Source organism: Xyrauchen texanus, chromosome 42, assembly GCF_025860055.1.
Source record: "Xyrauchen texanus isolate HMW12.3.18 chromosome 42, RBS_HiC_50CHRs, whole genome shotgun sequence".
Lineage (NCBI taxonomy): Eukaryota > Metazoa > Chordata > Actinopteri > Cypriniformes > Catostomidae > Xyrauchen > Xyrauchen texanus.
Window position 1 is genome coordinate 22,359,660 of NC_068317.1, and position 19,957 is coordinate 22,379,616.

At 37.5% G+C, this 19,957-nt stretch overlaps 1 non-coding gene and 1 pseudogene across 1 annotated transcript; both read left to right on the forward strand.

The window, feature by feature from the left end:
- The first annotated feature begins 177 nt into the window (after positions 1 to 177).
- trnar-ucu (transfer RNA arginine (anticodon UCU)) lies at positions 178 to 267 on the forward strand. Its single transcript is given in 2 exon segments — positions 178 to 214; positions 232 to 267. It is a non-coding gene; the product is annotated as a tRNA-Arg (tRNA).
- Positions 268 to 6,848: 6,581 nt separating this feature from the next.
- LOC127635019 (DNA polymerase alpha catalytic subunit-like) overlaps positions 6,849 to 19,957 on the forward strand; it is a 63,963-nt pseudogene continuing 50,854 nt past the window's right edge.

Consider the following 19,957-nt stretch of genomic DNA (forward strand, 5'->3'; position numbering starts at 1 on the left):
GCCTAATAAAAACTAACTTCTAGTCGTGTAGCTCACACTGAAAAAACGTATTGAAAAGACATATTGAGTACAATATGATTGTGTGATTTTTACATATCTCGATATCCGGAAAAAAAATATTTAACGTAATCACGTAATTCCCCAATGAGTATCGTTACTTCCAGCAAGTGAATCATCGGCTCTATGGCGCAATGGATAGCGCATTGGACTTCTAGGTTATAATGTGAGGCCATTCAAAGGTTGTGGGTTCGAGTCCCACTAGAGTCGAAGCTTTTAGATTCGGAATCGAATGAATGACCCACTTGCCAATAAGTCACTGGATTTACACTTATTCAGGAGATATATGATTCAAAGGTTCGATCAAAGAAAATGTGAATCTTACAAAAACAGCCGACAGGGTTGACTCGAACATATCTGTATAAAGCTATGGATTGTTACAATAAATATATGTAAACAAATGTCTTACACTCAATCATACAAAATATAGAGTTTAGATTTCTTGTGTGAAAAGTCAGCATTTTGACATTTATCAGTTCTATGTGAAGGTAACACCCCGACAGCCAAGTCTCGCGAGAATATAATTCGCTGTTCCTAATGTTAGGTTTAGTTAAGTTTAGTGTTACATTTAATGCTAGGGTTAGGTTTCGGGGTATGGGGCAGCTATGTTTTTTTTGTGGGACTCAAAGTGAATACAATAAACGCAGTGTGTGAACTTCGCTTGCGACTCTCGCGAGGCTGAGCGGTTACCATCTAGACGCGACCGCGAACACGTTCGGATCACTGAACTGTTTCAGATTGGCCGGTGGCTGAGTACGTTTTTTCTGCTGCTTGAGTTTCCCCGCGGCTCTGTTGTTTTTGCCTCGCGCTTCTAAGAAGAGTAAAATGCCTCCTCACACCAAGTCTTAATTTAAATGAATGGCTCCCGTCTTAAATCTCGATAAAGATATGGACGGCGGAGATTATGGTGAGAGTGTATACAATGCTGAATGTCATTAGCTCGCTGAATCATAGTGCAGTTTAGACAAACTACTTTTATTGTACGACTGGACTAACATTGACAACATAGGATTCCTGTCACAAAAAATATATATTTGCCATAAACTCTTAATGTGCACTAATTTCGGTGTTTATACAATATATTGTTGTGTTAATGTCGAGTAGCTACGGATTACCTCTTTGACTTGTTTTAACCCGAATTTGTCAACCAAGAAATTAACAGAAATGTGTGTTCATCTCACGTTATAAACGTTACATTTCTCTACACAAACACCCTCTTATTATAATGATGTATTTAGACGTAAAATGCAGGATATTTTATAGCACGGCACCTTTAAATTACTATTCAGAAGACAATTCAATTTCAGCATCATAAATGTGCTTTCTGGTCTGTTTTTAAAGGCATTGTTATGATTTCATCTCATATTTGAAAGAAGACAGGCCTTCTTTATAAGTTTCATTCAAGACCTGTTATTGTAATGTTTGCTAAACCGTTTAGTGTGTTATCAGGTGTCACCATTTACATAAACCTTGTTTTTATTTTGTGTGAAAACCAATGTCACGTTGATCCTGTAGATGCATCTGACACCTGTGGCATTTCCACCTCACAGTCCAGACAGGAGAAGAAAGAGAGAGTCAGCTTTGGAGAAGCTTAAACTAGCCAATAAGGGAGAGAAGGTGAAATATGAGGCGAGTTGTTTGTACATTCTCTAAAGTTTCTACCCTATATGCATTCTGATACAGCGCCGCTATTAAATTGCACATCGTTCATTTAATATTTTTGACACAATGTAACGCTTGCCAGTAGGGATGCGCACGAATAGTCGAATACTCGAGTATTCGTTCGGCAATAATTATTTGAAAAGTAAAAAAGCTATTCAAATTTCGCCAAGTTTTGCTTTGCTGTCCATATATACCAGTGTTACTCACTATTTTTTGTGAGTTGGCCACTTTGGGTTGAGACAATCATCATAGAGGGCCGAACCAGTAGTGTAGTCCAGGGCATATGCCATATGGCCACCTATCTTTCTTAGGATTTTGCATATGCCCACCTAAAATAAGTGATGATACGCATGGCCGCCTAAACAAGGACTAGGCCTTTGACCCGAAACTTATTCAATATAATAACACGATGCATGTTGTACTTTTTCTTCCAATATTATTAATTGAGAGCAAATTCAGAGCAATAGAGCACATGCTATTGATTTCATGTACAGCACATGACACATTTAGACATACACACATCAAATGTATAAGACCCATATTAAGGGTTAACTCAGTGGTTGGATGAGTGAAAATTTCCCTTCTGCCCTTGTCTGAATTCATTCTAAATTCATGGTCTGTTGTTGCTAGCCATGTGAGGCAATCCAGGTGTGCATTGGTCTGTCTGCTTCTCTGTTTTTGTTTCTCTATGTTGAAAAAGATGCTTCACATGAATAAGTGCTGACAAAAAATTATGTCACCTTTTGCACGCACTGCTTCAGAAGTGGATACTCCGTGTCTGACAGATGGCTATAGAAATGGGTAACACCTGATCTTAGTTCACTTTGCAATGTGTAATTTGTCTTCAGCTCTACTATCTCACTCTCTATTCCAGCATGGTCAGGACAGAGAGCTGTGATGACTGGGGTAAGAGATGACACTGGCACATGAAAGGGGTTCTCAATGAAGTTGAAAAACTCTTGTACTCCCATGATATCCTTGAGTCAAACTCCAACTTCAACTCCTACTAGCAAACTGATATGTGTCGGTTGCTGTAGCTGAGCAGTTGCGTTCTATTTCGGCCATTCTCTCTGCAGCTGTAATTAAAAAAAAAAAACGAATTCCAGGGTAATATAACACAATGCATAATGTTATAAACTTACACTCAATATTTATAAAAATTATCATAAAAATTGTGCCAGATTTACACCACTAAATAAGGTGGAATCACATCATAATAGTCTTTGAAACAGGTCCATTAGAAGTAGGGATGCACCGATCCGATACCTGGATCGTTATCGGCTCCAATACTGATATTTTTAAATGGATCGGTTATTGGTCTGTCTAGCCTGATCCAAATCCGATGCTTTGTGTTAGTCATGTTCGTTACTGGCAAGCTCAAAAAATTACATAAAAGAACCAGAAGTATTTCATATGACGTGTGCATTTTATTCAAAGCGTTATTGAATGGTGCTGCTCTGTTTACACACCCACGGCTATTTTTAGTCTTCACGCCGTGCGCAATATATCACGAAAAACATCTCAGATGTAGATGCTCAATAGTTCGGTTCACTTATATCCAGTTGAGCGGCAAACAGCAGGTGAGTAATATCCAGACAGGGTATAGGCACGATGAACAGATAACTCGCAACAGTCTTATGATACTTGCAGGCAATAATGATGCAGATATGTTTGACATAGTAGAAAGGTGTAGAGTCTCAGATACTATTGATGAGAAAAGACAAAGAGTGTGAAAGAGGGGTATATATATATATATATATATATATATATATGTAGTCCTTGATTAGCCACTAATGATGTGCAGGTGCGTGTAATCAGAACTCAGGGGGGAGTGAGCGCTGATGGCATTGAGGAAGAAAGAGAGAGAGACCGGTGGATCTGTGACAAAAGGTGCACGACTGAGATGTATTACTATTATAATATATTATTATTATTATTATTATTATTATTATCATTTGTTGAATGGGTTCCAAAAAATAACTTTGTGAATGAAAAGTTGACTGATGTCTTACAACTAAATTGAATAAAAAAGAGAGCTGAATCATTTAAAGTCCAGATACTAGTTGAAAAACAAAAAAACACAAAAAATGTTTTTTTTGCAAACAAACGTCTTTTCTACTGGAATTACTGTTAATTTTCTGCTTCATTATCCAGTATACTAGTTAATAATATTTCTTTTCTTAATAAGCTATACTTTTATATTTAAATAATGTGTGGTTTGTGTTTCTTTACAAATTAAAGAGCACACTCAATTAGTTCCTCACAATAATGTAAAGATAAACTGATTATGCAAAAAACAACACTGGTATCGGATCGGGATCCTGAGATATACAATATCGGAATCGGATTGGAAGAGAAAAAGTGGTATCGGTGCATCCCTAATTAGAAGGCTTTTCAATTTTCAGATCACAATGCTTAAATTAGCCATGAACTTAAAGTAGTAATACTTACTCTAACTATGGTATTTGTGGCAGATAAGGCTTCTAAATGTATTTAGACTGCTGTTTTTCATTACAAATGTTCCATAGTTCTTAATATAGAAACCATAGTTACTAACCATGGTAGTGAGGAGCCATGCTTTATTTCTACCATGGTCTTATTAAAAATATCATTGTTAAAACTATGTAAAAACTATGACACATTTTCACAATTATTATGGACCAAGCTATCAGTTTCCACCTATGTTAAATCTGTTCTCTTGTAATGCTCTCCGGGAAAGCCCGGTTGTAATGATGACGTGTATCAGGAGTTCAAGTCTCTCTGGAATAATTTATAATTATGAAGTCCATGGCAATTGCTCCCACCTTTCCTTTCTGCTCTGCCTTATTGAAATGCCAAGTATAAATGTATTGTATTAATATAATGTGTTCTACCTCTTTCAACAGCCGGTGACCAAGAACTATGGCTTTGATATTCCAGACATTCCCTCACAGAGCGAGTACCTTGAAGTCAGATATTCTATGAGTAGATGTCCCTAGTCAGACCTCCATAGTCATTTTATAATAATTCCCTTAAATTAGTGTAATGAACAACAATTATTGTTAATCTGTGTGTTGTATGGTGATGTTGTAGGCTGAACTTTTGCCACCTGAGCTGAAGGTGGCAAAACATTTTCTCATATATTTGGCACCAACACCTCCAGCTTGGAAAATGTCCTTCTTAACAGGAAGATCCGTGGACCTTCCTGGCTTGATGTCAAGACTCCTCATACGTAATCTGCATATGTTATACAAGATTAAACGCTCTTACAGAAAACACAATCATAACCTTGCTTTGTATTTAGCCTGTATGACTATGGCATGTGACTTCCTCATTGATAACACTTCAGATAAATGTCAAAATGCTGAAAAGGTTTACTGTATTTGCTATCATCTTCACCTCTAGAGTTGAGCAGTCAACCTGTGAGTTGGTGTAAGGTAGAGGCCATAGCACTAAGTCCTATTCCATTTAGCATTTTGCACGCACTGGCTATGCTCCTGCCAACAAGACAAACAGAACGGTTGCTTTGACGCATCCAATGTAGACAGCCTCAAGCTGTTGTGTTGCATCAATGGATGCATCTGTTTAGAGCTGCAACAATTAATCGGTAAAATTGATAAGTAACAAAAATAAAAATCATCAACAATTTTATTATTGATCAGTTGCTATATAAGGCGAGCATGGAGAAGCTCTGTCAGTGATGTCACATTACAGCCCAGTGAAAATGTGTTGCATGATGGCACTTTTAAAAAAAATGGAGATGAGTTGAATTGGAAAAAACACGACAAGTTGTCCAGTGCGTGATAGCACTTTATAAGCATACACTTAATTTTGGAGTGTTTACCTCGTCAGGTGTGTTGACAGTGATTGTGTGTTTAAAAATTTTTTTTTCTCCCAATTTGGAATGCCCAATTCCCACTATTTAGTAGGTCCTCATGGTGGCGTGGTTACCTCAATCCGGGTGGCAGAGGACAAGTCTCAGTTGCCTCCGCTTCTGAGACAGTCAATCCACGCACCTTATCACGTGGCTCGTCGTGCGCTATGCCATGGAGGCTCCACTGAGAGTGAGAACCACTAATCGCGACCACAATGAGGTTACCGCATGTGACACTACCCTCCCTAGCACTCTGGTTGCTTAGGATACCTGGCTGGAGTCACTCGACACACCCTGAATTCGAACTCGCAACTCCAGGGGTGGTAGTCAGCTTGATTAAAAATCAAGCGCGTATTAATGTGTATTTCGCAAAACTGTTTGTTTTTATTACAAGTGAGTCTCTGTAAAACTTCACCTGCGTCAGTCAAACCGATAGCAATGGAGAAAGGGAGCGCAATCAATTTAATTAAACTGTGCGTTGAGGTTAGTAATCGTGCAACATCATACCTCGACTTCAGTTTCAATGTAATCAATTGTGCAGCTCTCATGGATATCAAAGTCAAAATGTGTCAATTTTTTTTATGTGTTTTAGATTCTCCCCTCATGTAAGCACATGTAATTACACTGAGCACTGCCGGGATGAGACTTTTCAGTGCGATAGTGAATTTGCAATATTGAATATTGTACTATATAAAGCTGAAGATGGTGTTGATAACGGCAAATGTAATATCTGATTTCACCAGTAAATTTATACTATGGCAAATATTATTTTTCTGAATAAGCATACACTACCGTTAAAATTTATTTTTGAAAATAATAGTTTAGAAACATGTAATTAGTGACAATTCTATTAAAAAATTACAATATTAATGAAAGCAAAATTATGTAATCAGCTATCATAATTATTAATTTTTCAGCTGAACAGAAGTATTATTATTATTTTTATTTTATTATAATAATAAAATGTTTATTTGTAAAGCACCTTTCATACATCAAGTGCAACTTACATTTTTTCACATATAAAAAATGAAATCTCAAAGAAAATTACTGCATTAAAATAAAGTAAAACTGTTATAATAAAGAGTCAAACATTAATTTACACAAAGGCCAATAAAAAATATAAAAGTAAACATTCACACATGCATACTTTTGTTTTAATGTCCTAATAAATAACAATGTGATCTGCACTGGTTAGTCAATTAAAACAGAGGTAATTTACATATAGTAAATGTCTTAAAGTTACAGTAGCAAAACAGTCATAGAGAGATGGTGGAAAATGATCATAAAAAAACTAAATTACCTTGAAGTGCTCTTGCAAAGGATCAATGTGTGCAAAGTACCGCACTGGTCCAAGACTGGCCATCTAAGAAGAGCCAACATGCCTAAATTGGGGGTGAGAAAACCTCTGATGCATGAAGTCCTATAAGATTATTTTATTATGCAAACAGTGTTTCAGTCTGTGCTAATGGACATCTTTTTTTATCTCAGGGTTGAGGCGGCTTTGCAGAAAAAATTGCCACTTGTGGATGTCTGGTGTGCGATGTTGAGATCTCTGCCAAAGAGCTGATCCGATCTAAAAGTTATCATCTGACTGAGCTGGCTGCCCAGATCCTGAAGACCGAGAGGTGGTGGTGCTGCCGGAAAAAAATCAGAGTCTTCTACAGGTTAGGTGCCACCTAAAAATGGTTCCATACTGTTGATGTAACATTCCAATTTTTCATCTCTGTATCTTTATTTTTATCAATAGTGATTCCCCTTGCTTCCTGTGCCTCCTGAAGCTCACCAGGATGGATGCTAAGCTGATCATGCAAATCATGTGTGAGCTAAACGTTCTTTCACTGGCAATGCAGATCACCAACATTGCCGGTAATGTTATGGTAAGTTGTCATTCCGAAAAATCCCATTGCTTATTTTATCCATGGTTACCACATTCAAGCTTAGTGTTTCCTCTTGTATTGATAATGTAATATGTGCTGTGAGGAGATATATATATATATATATATATATATATATATATATATATATATATATATATATATAGGCTCAGTTTAATTTACATTTAGTTATTTAGCAGATGCTTTTATATAATGCAACTTACAAATGAGACACATAGCAAGCAATTTGTTATACAAAGTGTAACAACATCTGTTGTATAGGACTGCCAAGTTCTCACAGTGGCTTGAGTAGTAATGATGCTTGCACAGAAGAAAGAGACAGACAAGGACCCCCCAGATGTAACAGATGTGCTTTCAGCTGGTTCTTGAATGCTGATGAAGGTATCAGCAGATAAACAGATAAGTAGTACATATTCATGTTTCAGAATTTTTATCTCTTGTTCTCCTGCAGACTTGCACTCTTATGGGTGGGCGGTCAGAGAGGAATGAGTATCTGTTGCTCCACGCTTTCTTGGAGAAGAACTTCATTGTTCCAGACAAGCAGTTCTTCTAGAAACCACAACAAGATGTGGTTTGAAGCCTTTTTGTATTATTACATTCTTACATCCCTTTATGTCCTTAATTTATCTTGTTACAAAGCAAGGAAGAAGGCAGCATATGCTGGAGTTCTGGTGCTGGACCCAAAAGTCAGTGAGTGTTTTTTTTGTAGGTCTCATACAAGTCTTTGTAGGTCTCATTGGTTGTGTGTATGTATATGTTTGCTAAATCATCTGTTCCAACTTCTGCCTGCAGGTTTCTATGATAAATGTGTACTGCTTTAGGACTTTAACAGTCTGTACCCCTCCATCATCCAAGAGTTCAACATCTGTTTTACTACTGTTGAGAGAGGAGCAACCACCTCAAGCAAGAAAACCGAGGTGTGTTGGGGGGGTGGGTAAGAGCATACTCTTTTTGTGTAAGTGAGCTTAACTTGCTGTTGTAAGATTTAATTAGTTTCCTGTCAAATGCTTCCATGATGATAGGCAGATGAAGATGAGATACCTGAGCTGCCGGAGTCTGGAGATGAGCATTCTTCCCAAAGAAATTTGAAAACTGTTGGAGCGTCGACGACTGGTCAAACAGCTAATGAAGCAACAGGACCTCAACCCTGACCTGTACCTGCAGGTAAGTGCTATCTTAGGCATGACCAAAGCACATTTTTGTGTTAATAACACATTGGGCCTTATTTTAAGAGCACTAAGCACAGTGCTATGCAAAGCCATGAAGTTTTGGTACTTTTTGTACAAGTCTTGGCGCAAGTGTGTTTGCCGAAATGTTGTGCAAAGCACTAATGGGCTGGGTCAAGTGCAATTTAATTCTTAGGTTTTTCTCTGGGTCTATCGCCATCTGCATCCTATTATTGTATATTCCCTGTCAAGCAACAGCAATATAAACAAAGGCAGTACATTCATAAGAAGTTGGTAGTGTAAGTGGACAGTATGCAATGAATTATTAGAATAAAAATATGGACTTGATTTCTTTTGTGCATTAGCTGCATACTTGTTGAATGTCAGGCATATGTATATGACAGTAAAACACTCTTTTTATACACATGGAAAATGTGGTTCTTGTCAGAATTTGGATGTAAGCTCCATTATATTAGAACACGTAATATCCATGTAATCTTCATCTACTGACACACAAATCATGGCTAGTATTAACAGTGATTTTATCTGCATGTACAGTTGTGGCCAAAAATATTGGCACCCTTCTGAAAATCTGCTTTGTTTATCCTTTTGATCTTTCATCAATTAAAGGTTAGATTTTTGTGCATTTTTTTTTAAGTTAAACAAATGAAACAGGGGAAATATCTAATTTATTAAATAAATATTTTTCTCAAACGCATTGGCCCTACTTATTGGCACCCTTTTATTCATGGTTCAGGTCAGGTGACTTGGGTGGCCATGGAATAACCTTGATTTGTTGTCAGTGAACCATATTTGTGTTGATTTGGGTCATTGTTCTACTGGAAGGTCCAACCAGGGCCTATTCTAATCTTTCTGGCAGAGGCAGACAGGTTTTTATTTTTTATCTGTTGGTATTTGTTAGAGTCTGTGATGCCACATATCCAAACAAGATTTCCAGGGCCTCTGGCCCACAACATAAAAAATCAGAGCTCTTTTTTCCTCTGACCATAGAACCCAGTTGCATTTGAAGTCCAGTAGTGTCTGGCAAACTGAAGACATTTGTTGTTGGATGAGAGCAGAGGCTTTTTTTCTTAAAACCCTCCCAAACAACTTGTGGTAATATCTGATATTTTTTTTTTGACTTTCTGACCCCAAGATACAACTCATTTCTGCAATTCTCCAGCTGTGATCCCTGGAGATTCTTTGGCCACTTGAACCATCCTCCTAACTGTGTTTGGAGACTATAGAGACACACATCCTTTTCCTGGTTGATTGTTAAGATCTCCAGTTGATTGGAATTGTTCATTATTGCCCTGATGTTGGAAACGAGGGTAGACTAAGACTACCAAGGGCCCCGGGGCCAATTTTCTTTTAGGGCCCCCCCATTTCCAATTATTTTTCAATGTTGAGATCCATGCAATTGATTTTCATTGATTTAAGTCTCTTTTAATACCCGTTGTGTTATTTAGAGTCAGATTAACTCAGACATAAACTTGATGTGGTAAAGAAACGGCTCAACCGAAACAGGTTTGCTGAACAGCCACTGTTCTTAAAGAGAAAGTAATTTTTTTAACATTGGTTTTATATATATATATATATATATATATATATATATATATATATATATATATATATATATATATATATATATAAATTTGAATCTAAGAGTAATTCATGAAGCATTTAACTCTAAAAGTAGCTCCTGAACCCACGACAACTAAGAAGTTCTCCTGAGGACTTCTAAATCACTAAGAGTGACTCACAAATGATCCGAAGCATGCCTGCTTAATATTTAGAATATTATGACATAAACCTTTTAAAAAGGTATCACAGCACATCGTCCAAAAATGCATAGTGTATGTTTTCTCACAGATGCTTGCTCGCTACTAAGAAAAAAGGTGACAATCACGGCCATACACACTTGCTTGTTTTATTGCACCATCACAGGATGAAAAAATATTCATCAACAGGAAATTCATCCATCCAGAATTTGCTGATAAATGGCAATTCCCTCTCTGCTAATCACTTTGGGTGATTTAAAAGATTGTGCTCATAGCATGTGACATCATCCATAGCAATGAGGTCAACTCCTCAATTGCTCTTACATTAAGATTTCCTTAAGAAAACTTGCTCTTAGTAGTTTTTTGAATAGCATTTAGGCAAAACTCTTAGCTAGGAACTCTTTGGAGATACAAATCTTTGTGAATATGGGCCCTGGTCGATTTTGATTTTCGAAAAATGTTATTCATTTATTTAACCACAAAAAAATTAAAGCTAAAGTAGTTCTAAATTCAAATTGCACTTCAGAAAAAATATCATCGAAATAACGAAGTGGTCCAAAAAAATCATACAAAATCCAACATTTTACTCTCTTCAATTTCTTTCACCGGTACCTTTTGCAGTGACTTAAAAATCACTCAACACAAATTAGAATATAAATACAATTTTAAATATAAACAATAATAATTATAATTGAAAAATAAACCATGACCTCATAAATCCACAAATCTCATAAAATGTTGTTTCATAAACTGTGATTGTCAGGAACATAGCTTGATGTTCCACTATATTTTCAGACTTTGTACATTAACTTTATTACCACCTTCTGGTGGAATCTCCAAACTGCAAATGTAGGAACTGAATTTGGACTGCGCTGAAAAATTACATGGTTCTGAAACGTCTTTGAACAATTACCTATTTCTCAAGAAAATAGCAAGTTGTGGTTTGCTCACTTCATTTAAATAAAATACACCCACCGTTTGTGTGCATTCACCCACAGATAGCGCACACAGTCACACCCACGCCCACTTGCGCTTTGCACTGGCATGAAATTGCACTTCGAATTAGCACTGTAACGAAAAATGGATAAGATGTAGGTCACAATCATTGCACTGTGTTTAATAACCCCTTTCATATTAAAAGTGTTTTTGTTTGGCCACTCTGTGCCAGTATTATATTTTTCTACAACTTAACTACATAAGGTTCTAGGTCAGAGCTAGTACTGTAAGGGTTTTTATGCATGCAAGCCTTGACGACAAATCTCTTCCTCAAGTATGACATAAGACAGAAGGCCCTGAAGCTGACAGCTAATGGCATATATGAATGCATGGGGTTTTCCTTCAGTTGCTTTTATGCCAAGCCTTTGGCTGCAGTGGTCACTCATAAAGGAAGAGAGGTATGTAACATGCTACACTGTTTAATTTAGACACTGATCCATCACTCTAAATATTATAATTTAAACTACACTAAACAAAATCACTGTTTATATTGAAACTTGTTCTTGGAACTTTTATTTAAGTTAGATGCCATATTTCCTGCTGTGATTGATAGTCGGTCAGTCTGAACTGTCTTAAAATCACAAGTGTTGGGTTTTGTCGGCTTTCAATTGTTTGAGAAGACATTTTCAATGTTTAGTTGGCTAAATGATCAACACCAAGGTACGTAACAGTGTAACCTATTGAACAGGCTGGATGACCATCCATTAGAGCCGTGTTTTCAGCCATAAGTTATTTTATGTTACCAGGCACCTATTCAGAACTGTACTCTTGCCATAAGTTGACCATGGCTGTCTTGCATAAAGAAATTAAAGATCATCTTCTAAATTCCTCTTGGACTGATTGCCTTCATCCTAAGTTCTTGAGTTCTGCCACTAGAGGGCAGTCTAAACTCAGTGTACTCATCAGGCCTCTGGCTCCAATCTCATTCGTCTCCTCATGAGCTTCTGTTCTCTTTTGTGCTTTAACCAGTTTGAATTGATCTCTTGTTCCTTTTATGTCATCTCCTTGGCATGATTGCCAGCTACCTGCTCTTGACTTTAATGAGACCAGACTCTGAATGCCCACTGGGGTGTAGCAACACAAATGGCGATACATTCATGTTCATGCCTCTCTCTTCTCCCACATTGCCACTGGGTGGGGGGAACCAGTAAGTACAATCTATTTGCATTAGCCCCATCATTCAACTTGCAGATTTCCACTGCCTCGATGTTCTTCATTTGTTTTGTATGGGCCATAGAGTTACAAAAATGGGTTTGCAAGCTAAACAAATCCAAAGCTCACACCCGAACAAGGAAGGAATGCTGAATCGACTAGATTTTTTGTAGGAAAACTAGATGTGGGTTCTGCATATAAGCTTCAGCTGCACAGTTCTAAACCACTACACTGAAGTCTGTGAATTATATGCATTTCTTCATGTCGGAAAGCCCAGCTTGACTTAATAGCCCTAGTTACTCTAAGTCTTATGATACATATTCTCCACTTTCAGCCAGCATGGTCATGCACTGTACACCAAATTGTTTCAGTGGCAATCAATACAAAGTGTAACGGCAACAGTAGCAACAAATACTCAGCTTAAGCACTCACAGCTTGTTGCTTTACGTTGACCCTGACATTCATGGTGTAAATTAAATACATATATGTATTCAGTTGCCATTTATATTTTGATTGAGTAGCTTAATTGTATTGCATTAGTGCTGTTAAGAGCCATGTTAGTGATGGACTTTGGTGTAGCAGATTTTCCATGCCAATAAAGATGCTTGATTTGGCCCCCATGTGGATGCCCTCTAATCTTCTCGTCTTTCTGCTTCGGCCTGATTGGCCCAAAGGATGCAGATCCAGACAAGCCCCCAGTGATTCTCAGCTTGTTGAAATATGCAGGTTCCTAGAGCCATGGTGGGGGTGACGGCTGTTTGGTAACGGCTTCAGAAGGCATTGGGGGTCAGTGAACAATGTGTCATAGAACATTTCAAACTTTAGGAGGACAAGCAGCCAGAGACACAGAATGTTGATCGTATTGTTGTCTAATTTGACAATTGAGTTTTACGATCGCCAAACACTAAATCCTGTCAGTCAGAGGGTGGGTTGGCTGTATCTTCTGACGAATGGCCTGCTGTCTGCACCATCATTGTTTTTGGACAAGAATTACAGGCACTCTGCTTTTAATAGAGTTAAATAATGCTTTCTGAGAAGCTAGCTTAGTGCTAACCTGCCATGGGGTGTAAATTCAGTCAGCAGGTGCTGTAAAGTGGGTTAAAGTCTAGTGGTGCCGCAAGGGAGAAATTGAAAATGAGATTTATTTGCCGGTCGTTTAGAGAAAAGGAATATAGATGATTTCTTCATGCATTACCTGCTGAGCACCTTGTCACACTTGAGTTAGCAAAAACACTAATCTTGTTTTAGGTTATGCTATTGTTGCTCACTTTTCCTTTAATAAATGTTGTTTTTGTTGAATGTATACTTTTGAAGTTCTGTAACTGCAGAACTTTTGTGACTGAAGTTTTATTGTTCGGATTGCTAGATATAGATAAACTTAAAGGCAATCTGAGGTCAGCACTAGTGGTTGACGATATAGTTTTTTTTAAATCACTGATACAATATTTAGAGAGCAACATATATTATGCAATGCCAATTTATATAATACACTATAATGATAGCCAATTAGAAGTACACAAAATTGATTTAAATTAATACATTTTGCTCAATATTTACTCAAAATACACTAAACAATCGTTCGATTTTGAAGCTTGCTCTTTGTTGAATGACCACTTCTAGGACTGGGCGGTATAGTAATAGACTTTTGGGGTGTGTGTGTGTGTGTGTGTGTGTGTGTGTGTGTGTGTGTGTGTGTGTGTGTGTGTGTGTGTGTGTTTGTGTGTGTGTGTGTGTGTGTGTGTGAGTAAGTGAGTAAGTGAATATCTCAACCTGATATCATGTGAGACTGATGGTGAGAGAGACGACAAACATGGGGAAAGATGAACGTGGGATAACTCCAAAACAAGTCAAACGCAGGTGGAGGAATCCATTCTTGGATGAGACCACCCTTTCTGACGTAGCGAGAGAGAGCCTTAGGTTCTAATCACTTTAATTTCCAAGAGAAAATGAGGGATACTTTAATGAAATCCTTTGTTGTCTGTGGAGTTAAATCTACCCTCAACTATATGCCCTGCTGCCTGCTTTCTGTTGCTGATACCATCAAGCTTTCCTACAGGCATCTGTACTTCCACAAACACAGAGAGAAGCAATCACATGGAGTAAATAGATTTAATTCTACAAAAACAAGACAAAAACTATATAGTGATTTACTCATACCTCATACCATGTTGTTGAATATTGGTCATATCGCCTACTCCTAACTACTTCTGTTAAAAGTGCACTCAGTTATGTTTTCCCCATTAAAAATATATTCTCCTAAAGAAATTAATTGTTATTTTTAACATGTTCAAAACCGCTCATAAGAGATGAGGACTCATAACATATAAAACATATAAAAGCTGTTTTATTCTACATGGGGTTGGGACGGCCTCATGGGCACTGTCATTTTAGAATAACATGACCAGCTGAATACTACAATTACTGACGATTACAGTGTTCAATTTAAGTCTGCTCCTGTTGTGTCTATAGTTTTGTTTTTGCAATGTGTTTTTGCAACGGTTGAGTATTATAACCAATAACTAACATGTCTGTTGAGCAATGAAAGGCAATGGCCAATCAGAGCTGCTTAAATGAGTCCTCCATCTTATCAATAATGACAACTGATACTAATGCGCAAGTTTTAAACCATCTGAATGCCCAGATGCTTGCGTTATGTTCCACCTCTGTTCGCGTTGGCACACTAAAATTAATACTGAAGAAACATCACCTGACACTTGAAAAGAAGCTGTAGAACAAGAACGAAAAGCACTTTGGAATTATTTTGGATTCATTGCATATTGCACAACTCACTTTGAATGTAGATATTAAATACACTGCAAAAGCAACACGACAAAACTAAAATGCTCCCATTCTAATCAATGCACAGACGCTTTGTAAATAAAAAAAACGCATTTACGAGAATGCAGAACTTTGTGCGGAGCGTCATTGAGCTTGCATTGAAATGCAGGTCTCAAACAGTGTAAACCTGCAGTGAGTGACCGCAGTCATTGTAATTGGAGAGTTTATCGCATTGCTCGATTTCTGTGTACAATTGATTAAAAATGTAATAACAGTTTTGTATTGTCATGTTGATAAGTAGGCCAATGTGAATTTGATTTGTAAAAAAATAGCAATAAAGTAATTAATCTTAACTGTTCTAAGTTTTGTTTTGGAGGTGTAGCAAACTAAGAATATGGCATAAATAGGATATTGTAGGAATCACCGTCACGAATCGCACAAATGCCGATCTCAAATGTCTGTTTAATTTCCTAAGTGCAACTACTGAGGCCAAAAATTATCTAACAATGGTCTTACATGAACAAAATCACCATTGAAGATCTAACGGGATGAATGGTCCCCTGTCTCGCAACCAAAAGGCTTACTGAATGCAGTAACTTGGTCAATTTAAATCAGCTAATACATTTGAATATTGAATGTCATATTATTTACTGTACATGGACTAATAATTTAAGCAATAATTTAATTTATTCCATACCATAGATATCCATTTAAAATAATTGTTATTTTGCCTAAAATGTAACATATTATTACAATATTTAGTGCTTAAAATATGCTTAAAAGAAACTGGAGTGCAGCTCATATCCACCATTGAAATCTGCTTCTCTGAAGGACCGTGGTTGCTTGCTTTGTGACGTCACGGTAATTTCATATTTTAATCGACATTAATAATCGTGATTATAATGTCAAGGGCAATAATCACCAATTATGATTTTTGCTATAATCATGCTGCCTTAATATCTCTGTTTTACTGGCAAAAAGCCTCATCAGTGATCAGATTTTTATAAGACATGGCCAGACGTGCAGACCAATATCGTAAGCGCGACAGCAGTAGAAAAGCCACCTAGTGACTTAACAGTACAGAGGCTAGCGACATCAAGCAATAAAGTGCGTGTGTGTACGGGGCTTAATATTTGCTGTGGTCTCTTATTCATTATAACACATTTACCCCACAGTAGTTTAGTACTTTGTTCCAAACACAAAAATATTAAAAATGTCTATTATAATATAAAATTTTATCTCAAAATTAACAAATATTTCTCAACCTGGATGATAATTTCATCTGTCACTCATAAGCACAGTTCCTTAACAGAAATGGTTCAGATTTCAGTTTTAAAACTTGGCTGTGCAGACTGATTCCTTTTTAAATGAAGAGTGGAATTTAATGTCGCTAGTTTAAGCCCTTGTAATTTGGCTCATTTTGTTTTATAACGACATAGGGAAATCCCCCTCTAGACCAGTTAGCAAGAGCTGCTTGCATTTAGCCTTTACGAGCGCTTGTGAGGTGATGTTCTGTGGCCCTTGACCTTTCCAGGGAAACATTTGTTCTGGTGCGAACCCTTTACTCCCCTGGTATGAGATACATGCCATGGAATAGGCGTTTAGAGTTTCATGCTGAGGGGGTCTGTCCTGATTGATGTGCCTACATTTTATTTTCAGCTCTTTGTGCACCAGCCAGTGTGAAAAGCGGTTGGGGGGGTGGTATAGGGTTAATCGGGTGATGTTTACAACTTTTGTCACAACAGACTGCTGATGGCACTGGAACGTAAGTTAACATGACCTATCACCTTGCCTTGCCGCCGGCTTCAAACTTCTTTTTACCTAGTTTAGGGCAGTTGAAAAAGGTAAAACAAAATCTATTATGCTGTCATGGACCTCATGTCCTTGCGCTATGAATCCGTCAGATCTACTGCGGCTGTTGGTTACATGAGATGGACCGTTGTGTTGATTGGGGGGGGCAGGTTTTAATTAGGTGTCATCTGAGTAAACATTGTTCCCTTGCTGCTCTCTCAGACAACACTTACAGTTGTCAGAATCGGAACAGAGTCATCTTTAACCTTCCCAGAATAAGAGATAAGTGCCCCCCTCCACTGTAGGTATTGTTGCATGCACCGTTTGACCCTGTGGTCTTTGGTCTGGGATTTGCTCCTGATATCACTGGACTTAACAAATAGTCACTCACAGCAACCAAAGAATATTTTTGGAATTGAGGGCATGATGCAGTCAGCCTTGTGTAGCTTCACATTTCCCACACAAGTTGCCTCATGAGCTTTGCACCTTTTGATTTAGGCCAGCTTTGTGAGTAAGGTGTTTTTCTTAACTAATTCAATCTCAGTTTTGGTTCAAACTCCTTTAATTTTGTTCATGATTTAATGGCACACTTTTGTGTTTGGCGTCCCAAGTTGTATTTTTTTGTATTTCTGCCACCACAAATTTCACCCTCAAACCCCATTTTTGGTTTTCGACCAAAAGAGAAAATAGGCTATATTGCTATAAAAAAAAAAGTATGCGTATTTAGGCTGTTTTTACATTTATGTAATTGTACAAATATTTGTAAAAATGTTTTTGTTGTTGTTGCTTAGGTGTCATTGTACTAATGCTAACAGAAGGAAGAACAAGTTAATTCACTTAGAATTGTTGTTAAATGAATTTATTTCAAACAGGCTAAATTGAAATGGTTGGTTTTGATCTTCAGACCAATTTTTGGTTTCGGACAAGGGTTTACATTTCAGTGCATCACTATTTGAAACTCCTCAAAAGCTTAATTGCAACTCAACATTCCACTAACCATTATTGCTTACTGAGAAAAGAAAACAACAGAGGGCTGATTTCAGTTCAACTGTCATGTTAATGAATATGTGGAAAGAATCACGTCACCCTGGATGCATGTGTTGAGGTGTCACTCAGTGTTCCAATTATTTAGTCCTGTAAACTCTACAACCAGGGTTGTTACACTGCAGCTTCCTTTGGTAATGATGCAGAAAAACTTGCAGCTTGTAGATTCTGATGTTGTTTAATTAGAGGCTTATGCACAGGTTATATTAACAGTACAGGGAAATTGACCATTTGGAGCGAAATATGCAGCAGCTTTACTCAAGCCCATCTGTTAGGAACAAGCTCTTATACATTTTGTTGGGAAATATTGATCAGAGGCATTATGTTGCGGTACTCTTCAGTGGGATATTTTAACCTCCAGATTTAGATGCCAGGCTGCCCGCTGAAGTGATTTGAGGCAGGCATATTAAAGCAGACAGGATTTGCAGGGAAATTTTACCCCTTAGTGCTGAGACTCCATATGATTAACAGTGGAATTTGCTCCATTTGCCTCCACATGATCTATGCTGACTGTGTGTACACCTGTGCTTTGTAAAAGTCTTAATAAATGACTCATTGTATCGTGGTTTGTTTACTTCCTCAAGATCATAATGTGGACATTATCAGAGAGATGTTTATCTCTGCTCAGTGTATGTGGGCATGTACCTAAAAATGTGTTTGCATGCTATGTGGGCAATTCATTTGCCTGTCCCTCTACTGCTTAAATCTGCCTGTGTGTGTGTTTTAGATCCTCTGGGCAGAGGATAGAGAGATGACAGCGGACATATATCACCCTTGCAGTGCTGTGTGGCTCTTGCTATTTCAGGCAGAGGACTGTCATCCTCAAAATGCTTTTCAGCAGGATGCTTTTCAAAACAATTGTCACCAGATACTTTCTTTTACAAGGTTTCTTTGCCGCTCCGGGGCTTAAAATGCCTTCTATGATGTGCACCGAAACCAACTGAAGCCAGATGCCCTCGGGGTGAACAAATGGCACCATCGGGCAGAAAGCATGAACTCTCTACGAGAGCAGCCGTAGACTTTGGTTTTTCTCCATAACGATTCCATAAGCTGCCTGAAATGGTTGGGAAGAGATAAATTAATGTGTTAATGACAGCTCTGTCAATTGGGGTAAAAAGATGGAGGACAGTATATGTAGTTTTGGGATCAGTGCCAAACGCTCCTGTCGTTCCTGTCAATCACACTGATCTGAGCCAGCTGCTTCATGGGGGGTAATTTTAACACTGTTTTACCTTTAGGACTCACCATTTAGCATCATCCTCTGTTTGCAAGTGGTTATTGGATTAAATTATGAATTTATTATCACAATAAAAAATAAGTAATTATAATGTGCAGAAATCAAATAAGAATAGAATAAGAGAGATACAGATTTTGTGCATTTGAACATAACATTTTACAATTAGCTGCTTTTTAATTTAATCAGCACAAAGGTAGTACTTCAAATAATACCAAGATAAATAAATCACAATTTATTGTAATATTTACCAACAATTTGTCAAAATATCCAAAGATCCTAATTGCCCTAAAATAAGTGGTTTATTTAAATTTTTGTGTGTGTGTGTGAAATATGGGAGATATTTTTGGGAGATATTTCCACTTAGCCATTCGAAACGCAATCCAATTGCAACTGAAAATGAAACCGCACAAAATTAAGCTGGACAGGGCTTGTTTTTTTTCATATATTGGGATTTGATTGGAGGGTGAAAAGTAGGATGTGACCTTATTGGTTCATGTTATTTTGTGGCTTTGTGGCCTTGGTTTTATCAGCAGTAAAGTAATTTC